We start from the raw sequence: 7,798 nt of genomic DNA, 5'->3' as shown, positions 1-7,798 counted from the left end.
AAACGGCAGTGCCACAAATAAGTTGCACTATCATTACCAACTCTGCATCTTTTGGCTTCAATACTATGAACATGTGTATCACTACTATCAAGATTTAGTAAAAATAGACCACTCATCAAGGGTGCATGACCATAAAAGATATTATTCATATAAATAGAACAACCATTATTCTCTGATTTAAATGAATAACCGTCTCGCATCAAACAAGATCCAGATATAATGTTCATGCTCAACGCTGGCACCAAATAACAATTATTTAGGTCTAAAACTAATCCCGAAGGTAGATGTAGAGGTAGCGTGCCGACGGCGATCACATTGACTTTGGAACCATTTCCCACGCGCATCGTCACCTCGTCCTTAGCCAATCTTCGCTTAATCCGTAGCCCCTATTTCGAGTTGCAAATATTGGCAACCAAACCAATATCAAATACCCAGGCGCTACTGCGAGCATTAGTAAGGTACACATCAATAACATGTATATCAAATATACCTTTCACTTTGCCATCCTTCTTCTCCGCCAAATACTTCGGGCAATTCCGCTTCCAGTGACCAGTCCCTTTGCAGTAGAAGCACTCAGTTTTAGGCTTAGGTCTAGACTTGGGTTTCTTCACTTGAGCAGCAACTGGCTTGTTGTTCTTTTTGAAGTTCCCCTTCTTCCCTTTGCCCTTTTTCTTGAAACTAGTGGTCTTGTTGACCATCAACACTTGATGCTCCTTTTTGATTTCTACCTCCGCAGTCTTTAGCATTGCGAAGAGCTCGGGAATAGTCTTATCCATCCCTTGCATATTATAGTTCATCACGAAGCTCTTATAGCTTGGTGGCAGTGATTGAAGAACTCTGTCAATGACACTATCATCAGGAAGATTAACTCCTAGCTGAGTCAAGTGGTTGTGGTACCCAAACATTCTGAGTATATGTTTACTGACAGAACTATTCTCCTCCAATTTGCAGCTGTAGAACTTATTGGAGACTTCATATCTCTCAATCCGGGCATTTACTTGAAATATTAACTTCAACTCCTGGAACATTTCATATGCTCCATGATGTTCAAAACATCGTTGCAGTCCCGGTTCTAAGCCATAAAGCATGGCACACTAAACTATCGAGTAGTCATCAGCTTTGCTCTGCCAGGTGTTCACAACATCTGGTGTTGCTCCTGCAGCGGGTTTGTCACCTAGCGGTGCTTTTAGGACATAATTCTTCTATGCAGCAATGAGGATAATCCTCAAGTTACGGACCCAGTCCGTGTAGTTGCTACCATCATCTTTCAACTTAGCTTTCTCTAGGAATGCATTAAAATTCAACAGAACAACAACACGGGTCATCTATCTACAACAACATAGACAGGCAAAATACTATCAGGTACTAAGTTCATGATAAATTAAAGTTCAATTAATCAAATTACTTAAGAACTCCCACTTAGACAGACATCTCTCTAATCATCTAAGTGATCACGTGATCCATATCAACTAAACCATGTTCGATCATCACGTGAGATGGAGTGGTTTTCAATGGTGAACATCACTATGTTGATCATATCTACTATATGATTCACGCTCGACCTTTCAGTCTTAGTGTTCCGAGGCCATATCTGCATATGCTAGGCTCGTCAAGTTTAACCTGAGTATTCTGCGTGTGCAAAAACTGGCTTGCACCCGTTGTAGATGGACGTAGAGCTTATCACACCCGATCATCACATAGTGTCTCGGCACGCCGAACTGTAGCAACGGTGCATACTCAGGGAGAACACTTGTACCTTGAAATTTAGTGAGAGGTCATCTTATAATACTATCGCCGAACTAAGCAAAATAAGATGCATAAAGGATAAACATCACATGCAATCAATATAAGTGATATGATATGGCCATCATCATCTTGTGCCTTTGATCTCCATCTCCAAAGCACCGTCATGATCACCATCGTCACCGGCTTGACACCTTGATCTCCATTGAAGCATCATTGTCATCTCGCCAACTATTGCTTCTACGACTATCGCTACCGCTTAGTGATAAAGTAAAGCAATTACATGGCGATTGCATTTCATACAATAAAGCGACAACCATATGGCTCTTGCCAGTTGCCGATAATTCTGTTACAAAACATGATAATCTCATACGATAAAATTTAGCATCATGTCTTTACCATATCACATCACAACATGCCCTGCAAAAAACAAGTTAGACATCCTCTACCTTGTTGTTACAAGTTTTACGTGGCTGCTATGGGCTGAGCAAGAACCGTCCTTACCTACACATCAGAAATCACAATGCGGTATAGTGATTGCTTTTTGATCTTCAGAAAGAACCCTGTTCATTGAATCCGATTCAACTAAAGTTGGTGAAACTGACACCCATTAGCCACCTGTGTGCGAAGCACGTCGGTAGAACCAGTCTCGCGTAAGCGTACGCGTAATGTCGGTCTGGACCGCTTCATCCAACAATACCGCTGAATCAAGAATCAACTAGTGACGGCAAGCAATATGTATATACCCACGCCCACAACTCCTTTGTGTTCTACTCGTGCATATAACATCTACGCATAGACCTGGCTCGGATGCCACTATTTAGGAACGCAATAATTTAAAAAAAAATCTACGCACACGCAAGATCTATCTAGGTGATGCATAGCAACGAGAGGGGAGAGTGTTGTCTATGTACCCTTGTAGACTGTAAGCAGAAGCATTATGACAATGCGGTTGATGTAGTCATACGTCTTCATGATCTGATCGATCCTAGTACCGAATGTACGGCACCTCCGCGGTATGCACACGTTCAACTCGGTGACGTCCCACGAACTCTTGATCCAGCTGAGTGTCGAGGGAGAGCTTCGTCAGCACGACGGCATGATGACAGTGATCATGAAGCTACCGGCGCAGGGCTTCCCCTAAGCACTACGACAATATAATCAAGGTGGATTATGATGGAGGGGGCACCGCACACGGCTAAGACAATGATCAACTTGTGTGTCTATGGGGTGCCCCCTCCCCCGTATATAAAGGAGTGGAGGAGGGGGGAGGGCCGGCCCTCTATGCGTGCCCTAGGGGAGTCCTACTCCCACCGGGAGTAGGATTCCCCCTTCCAAGTAGTACGAGTAGGAGAGAAGGAAGGGGAGGAGAGAGGGAAGGAAAGGGGGGCGGCCCCCACCCAATTCGGATTGGCTAGGGGGGCGCCACCCACCTTTTCCCTTCCTCTCCTCTATTCCACTAAGACCCAATAAGGCCCATATACTCCCCGGGGGGCTCCGGTAACCTCCCGGTACTCCGAAAAATGCCAAAACTCATCCAGAACCATTTCGATGTCCAAAAATAGGCTTCCAATATATCGATCTTTATGTCTCGACCATTTAGAGACTCCTCGTCATGTCCGTGATCATATCCGGGACTCCGAACTACCTTCGGTACATCAAAACACATAAAATCATAATATCGATCGTCACCGAACGTTAAGCGTGCGGACCCTACGGGTTCGAGAACTATGTAGACATGACCGAGAATCATCTCCAGTCAATAACCAATAGCGGAACTTGGATGCTCATATTGGTTCCTACATATTCTACGAAGATCTTCATCGGTCAAACCGCACAACAACATACGTTGTTCCCTTTGTCATTGGTATGTTACTTGCCCGAGATCCGATCGTCGGTATCTCAATACCTAGTTCAATCTCATTACTGGCAAGTCTCTTTACTCATTTCGTAATGCATCATCCCGCAACTAACTCATTAGTCACATTGCTTGCAAGGCTTATAGTGATGTGCATTACCGAGAGGGCCCAGAGATACCTCTCCAATACTCGGAGTGACTAATCCTAATCTCGATCTATGCCAACTCAACAAACACCATCGGAGACACCTGTAGAGCATCTTTATAGTCACCCAGTTACATTGTGACGTTTGATAGCACACTAAGTGTTCCTCCGGTATTCGGGATTTGCATGATCTCATAGTCATAGGAACATGTATAAGTTATGGAGAAAGCAATAGCAACAAACTAAACGATCATCGTGCTAAGCTAACGGATGGGTCAAGTCAATCACATCATTCTCTAATGATGTGATCCCGTTAATCAAATGACAACTCATGTCTATGGTCAGGAAACATAACCATCATTGATTCAACGAGCTAGTCAAGTAGAGGCATACTAGTGACACTCTGTTTGTCTATATATTCACACATGTACTAAGTTTCCAGTTAATACAATTCTAGCATGAATAAGAAACATTTATCATGATATAAGGAAATATAAATAACAACTTTATTATTGTCTCTAGGGCATATTTCCTTCATACATGCCCTATCCCATGCAACCAGGCACTTGGCCCCATAAAAGGTATCATCGTTCGACCAGAAGAAGATTCGTCGACGCTTGTCAATTTCTTCCAGAATGCTTATTGGAAGAGAAAAACACATCAGAAAGTACGTGCGTAGGTTGTCCAGGCCGACAGATAGAAGAATGAGACGACCCCCACGAGAGAGCAGAAGAGTGTGCCATCCTACTAAGGAGATATCACATCGATCAATAACTAGTTGGAACACAGAAGGAGGGAATTTATGCGGGGACAGAGGAAGGCCGAAGTATTTTTGCGGGAAGGAGACGACTGAGGTGGCGAGTGTCGCAGCCATGGAGGCGGCGAGCATGGGCTCAATGTTTAAAGGAACGAACGTGGTTTTGAAGAAATTAATGAAGAGGCATGTGGCACTAGAAAAATCATCTAGAATGTGTTTAAGGTTGGTTGCCGCTGATTCATCTGCCTTAAGGATTGTTAGCGTATCGTCCGCATAGTGGAGAACTGGGCAAGGGAGTGTTGAGGATATGGTGTGGGCGAGAAGATTTTGATCACAAGCGTTCTTTATCATCCTTTGAAGGACATCGGCAACGATTATGAATAGAAAAGGGGAAAGGGGGTCACCCTGGCGTAAGCCGTTCTTAGATTGAATCCATGGGCGAGGAATGCCATTGAGGAGGATGGCTGTTTTAGGAAAGGGGGAAGGGGGTCACCCTGGCGTAAGCCGTTCTTACATTGTGGATTTTAAATGATGGTCAACTATTTGAATATGAAAATATAATTATTTGAATTATTATGTCAATAGAATGGCCAATGTGTATGTAGTTTACATGCAAGTTTAAAGAAAAATCAATTTGAGGGGGGGTGAGGGATTTGTTGGGGACTGTTAGAACATGCATCCCAATAACCAGAAAAGTGTTATTGGGGCCCTATAGGTGGTTACTGTCTTTTTTATAAGCTGTTGGAGATGCTCTTAGGCATTGTTTGGATAGACGATATATACAAAATCCATACTCTACAAACTAGGAAAATGGTTGAACTGAACAAAAACTCGTTTGGCTACTGTAACAAAATCCAGGTATATAGGAAACTAGGAACTGTACAACCCAGGATTTCAGGTTTATAGAAAAAACGTATCGTTTTTCCACAAACGCGATTGCCATATGCGTGATCGTAACCGTTTTTATCTGCCCGCTCGTTTCTCAACAAATCAACGAGAGAGATCCGCCCACCGAGAGAACAGGAACATGCTTATCCAAACAAGAAAAGATATATACCAGTTTTGACACTTTCCCAACTCAAACATGACTTTCTATATACTGATTAATTGGAAAAACGCAAGTAAAACCGATTCGATTAAAATCTAGCTAAAAACTTGTTTTCTATATACCCATCTCTAATCTTCCCTATCCAAACAACGCCTTAATCAATGTCCTTCTTCTTGTTTTTTTTTTTGAAAACCCCCCATACATTAATTAATTAATAATGTTATTACAATCGTTCATTACATTTGATCCTACAAGAGCCCCTACAGCCTGAAAAGTCCATTTGAACCACGGTCAATATGAGCCATTTTTTCAAGTTAAATAAAAAGAGTTTTATGACTCAAAAACTTTGGAAACTTTTTGTACATGCACATCTAGAAGTGTAGTGTAGTTGTGCAAAAATTCATCAATATACGCGCTTGTATGTGAGATATACAAAAAAAATACAAATACATGAAAAAAAAAGTGGGCTGTTGAAGAAATGGGCTTGCTTTTTTGAAACATCCTTTCTTCGTACTACATAAGAAGCCATATGTTTTGTTAGTTTTCTGGTAGATACGCAAACACAGCTGGAGTTTCAGTTTGTTTTAACAGTGTCAACAACAGCGGGTGGCGATAAAAGCAAGGGTGCATTTTTGGTTTAGGTAATGCATGATTCACCAATATATGAATTATTATTTCAAAACATTTTAGGACACTTTAGGCCAACTCCACCGCGCGACCCCAAACGGACGTCCGTTTTGTCCTGTTTTTGTCCCTTTGGGTAGGAATTTAGGGTCGTGTCCGGGCCTGTCCTGGGATGCGGTGGCCGTGCGCCCAGCGCGCTGCCGCATCCTTTTGCACCATCCTGTCCGTCAGGGCCAAGAAATGCTCAAATTTGCATTAAAACTAGTTTCGAACCCAAGCTTTTGTCTGAAAATTAAAATAGTTTTACAACTCAATTGAAATTGTCTTTAATAAAATAGTTTTACAACCAAATCGAAATTGTCTTGACTGAACATAAAATGGACAAATACATCTATTGGTTGCCAATGTGATCCCACACGTGCTCAACCAAGTCATTTAGAAGATTCACATGAGTGTGCCAATCACGCATCTCACGGTGGAATTGGGCAAACTATTCAAATGTGGCCGGGTCTTGGTGCAGGGGCTTAATATTTTCACCTTGATAATCAAATCCTTGGTTGAAGATACTCTCATCACGCTCGTCCTCGACAATCATGTTGTGCATGATCACACAAGCAGTCATCACCTCCCAAAGCTTCCCTTCATCCCATGACAGTGCAGGGTTTCGAACGATACCCCACCAGGATTGAAGCACACCAAAAGCACGTTCCACATCCTTTCTAACACTCTCTTGCATTTGGGCAAATCTCTTTCTCTTCTCACCTTGGGGTTTCGAGATTGTCTTCACAAAAGTTGACCACTGAGGATATATATCATCTGCTAGATAGTATCCCTTGTTGTAATGGTGGCCGTTGATCTCAAAGTTGACAGGTGGGGAGTGGCCTTCTGCAAGCCTCGCGAAGACTGGAGAACGCTGCAGCACGTTGATATTATTGTGAGAACCTGCCATGCCAAAGAAAGAATGCCATATCCAAAGATCTTGTGATGCCACCGCTTATAATATGACAGTGCACCCGTTAACATGCCCCTTGTACTGGGCCTGCCAAGCAAATGGACAGTTCTTCCACTCCCAGTGCATACAATCTATGCTGCCAAGCATACCTGGAAAGCCTCTAGCTGCGTTGGTTGCCAACAATCTCTCTGTATCAGCAGCAGTTGGCTGCCTCAAGTACTCTGGGCCAAAGACCTCGATCACAGCCTGGCAAAACTTGTACATTGATATCAGACATGTTGTCTCACTCATACGCACATATCATCCACCAAATCGCCTGGAATTCCATATGCAAGCATGCGGATGGCCGCGGTGCATTTCTGGTAGGAGGAGAATCCAAGCTTGCCAAGGGCATCCGTCTTGCACTCGAAGTATGGGTCATGAGCAACCACTCCCTCTCGGATACGATTGAACACATGCCTTGCCATACGAAAACGGCGACGAAATTTATCCGTCCTGAAGAGCGGGGTGTTGGCAAAGTAATCGGCATAGAGCAGGGCGTGGCCTCTCTCCCTGTTGCGGTTCAGGTTGGGAGCACGGCCAGGGACTGACCCCCTGTACCGAGAAAGCTGCCGTTGAATATGGTCGTGAACGACCAGTGTAGCCACCACATGATCGTCATCATCTGACGA

Source organism: Triticum aestivum, chromosome 3A (assembly GCF_018294505.1).
Source record: "Triticum aestivum cultivar Chinese Spring chromosome 3A, IWGSC CS RefSeq v2.1, whole genome shotgun sequence".
NCBI classification, from domain to species: Eukaryota; Viridiplantae; Streptophyta; class Magnoliopsida; order Poales; family Poaceae; genus Triticum; species Triticum aestivum.
The sequence above is the reverse complement of the archived record's forward strand: the minus strand, read 5'-3'. Positions refer to the sequence as shown.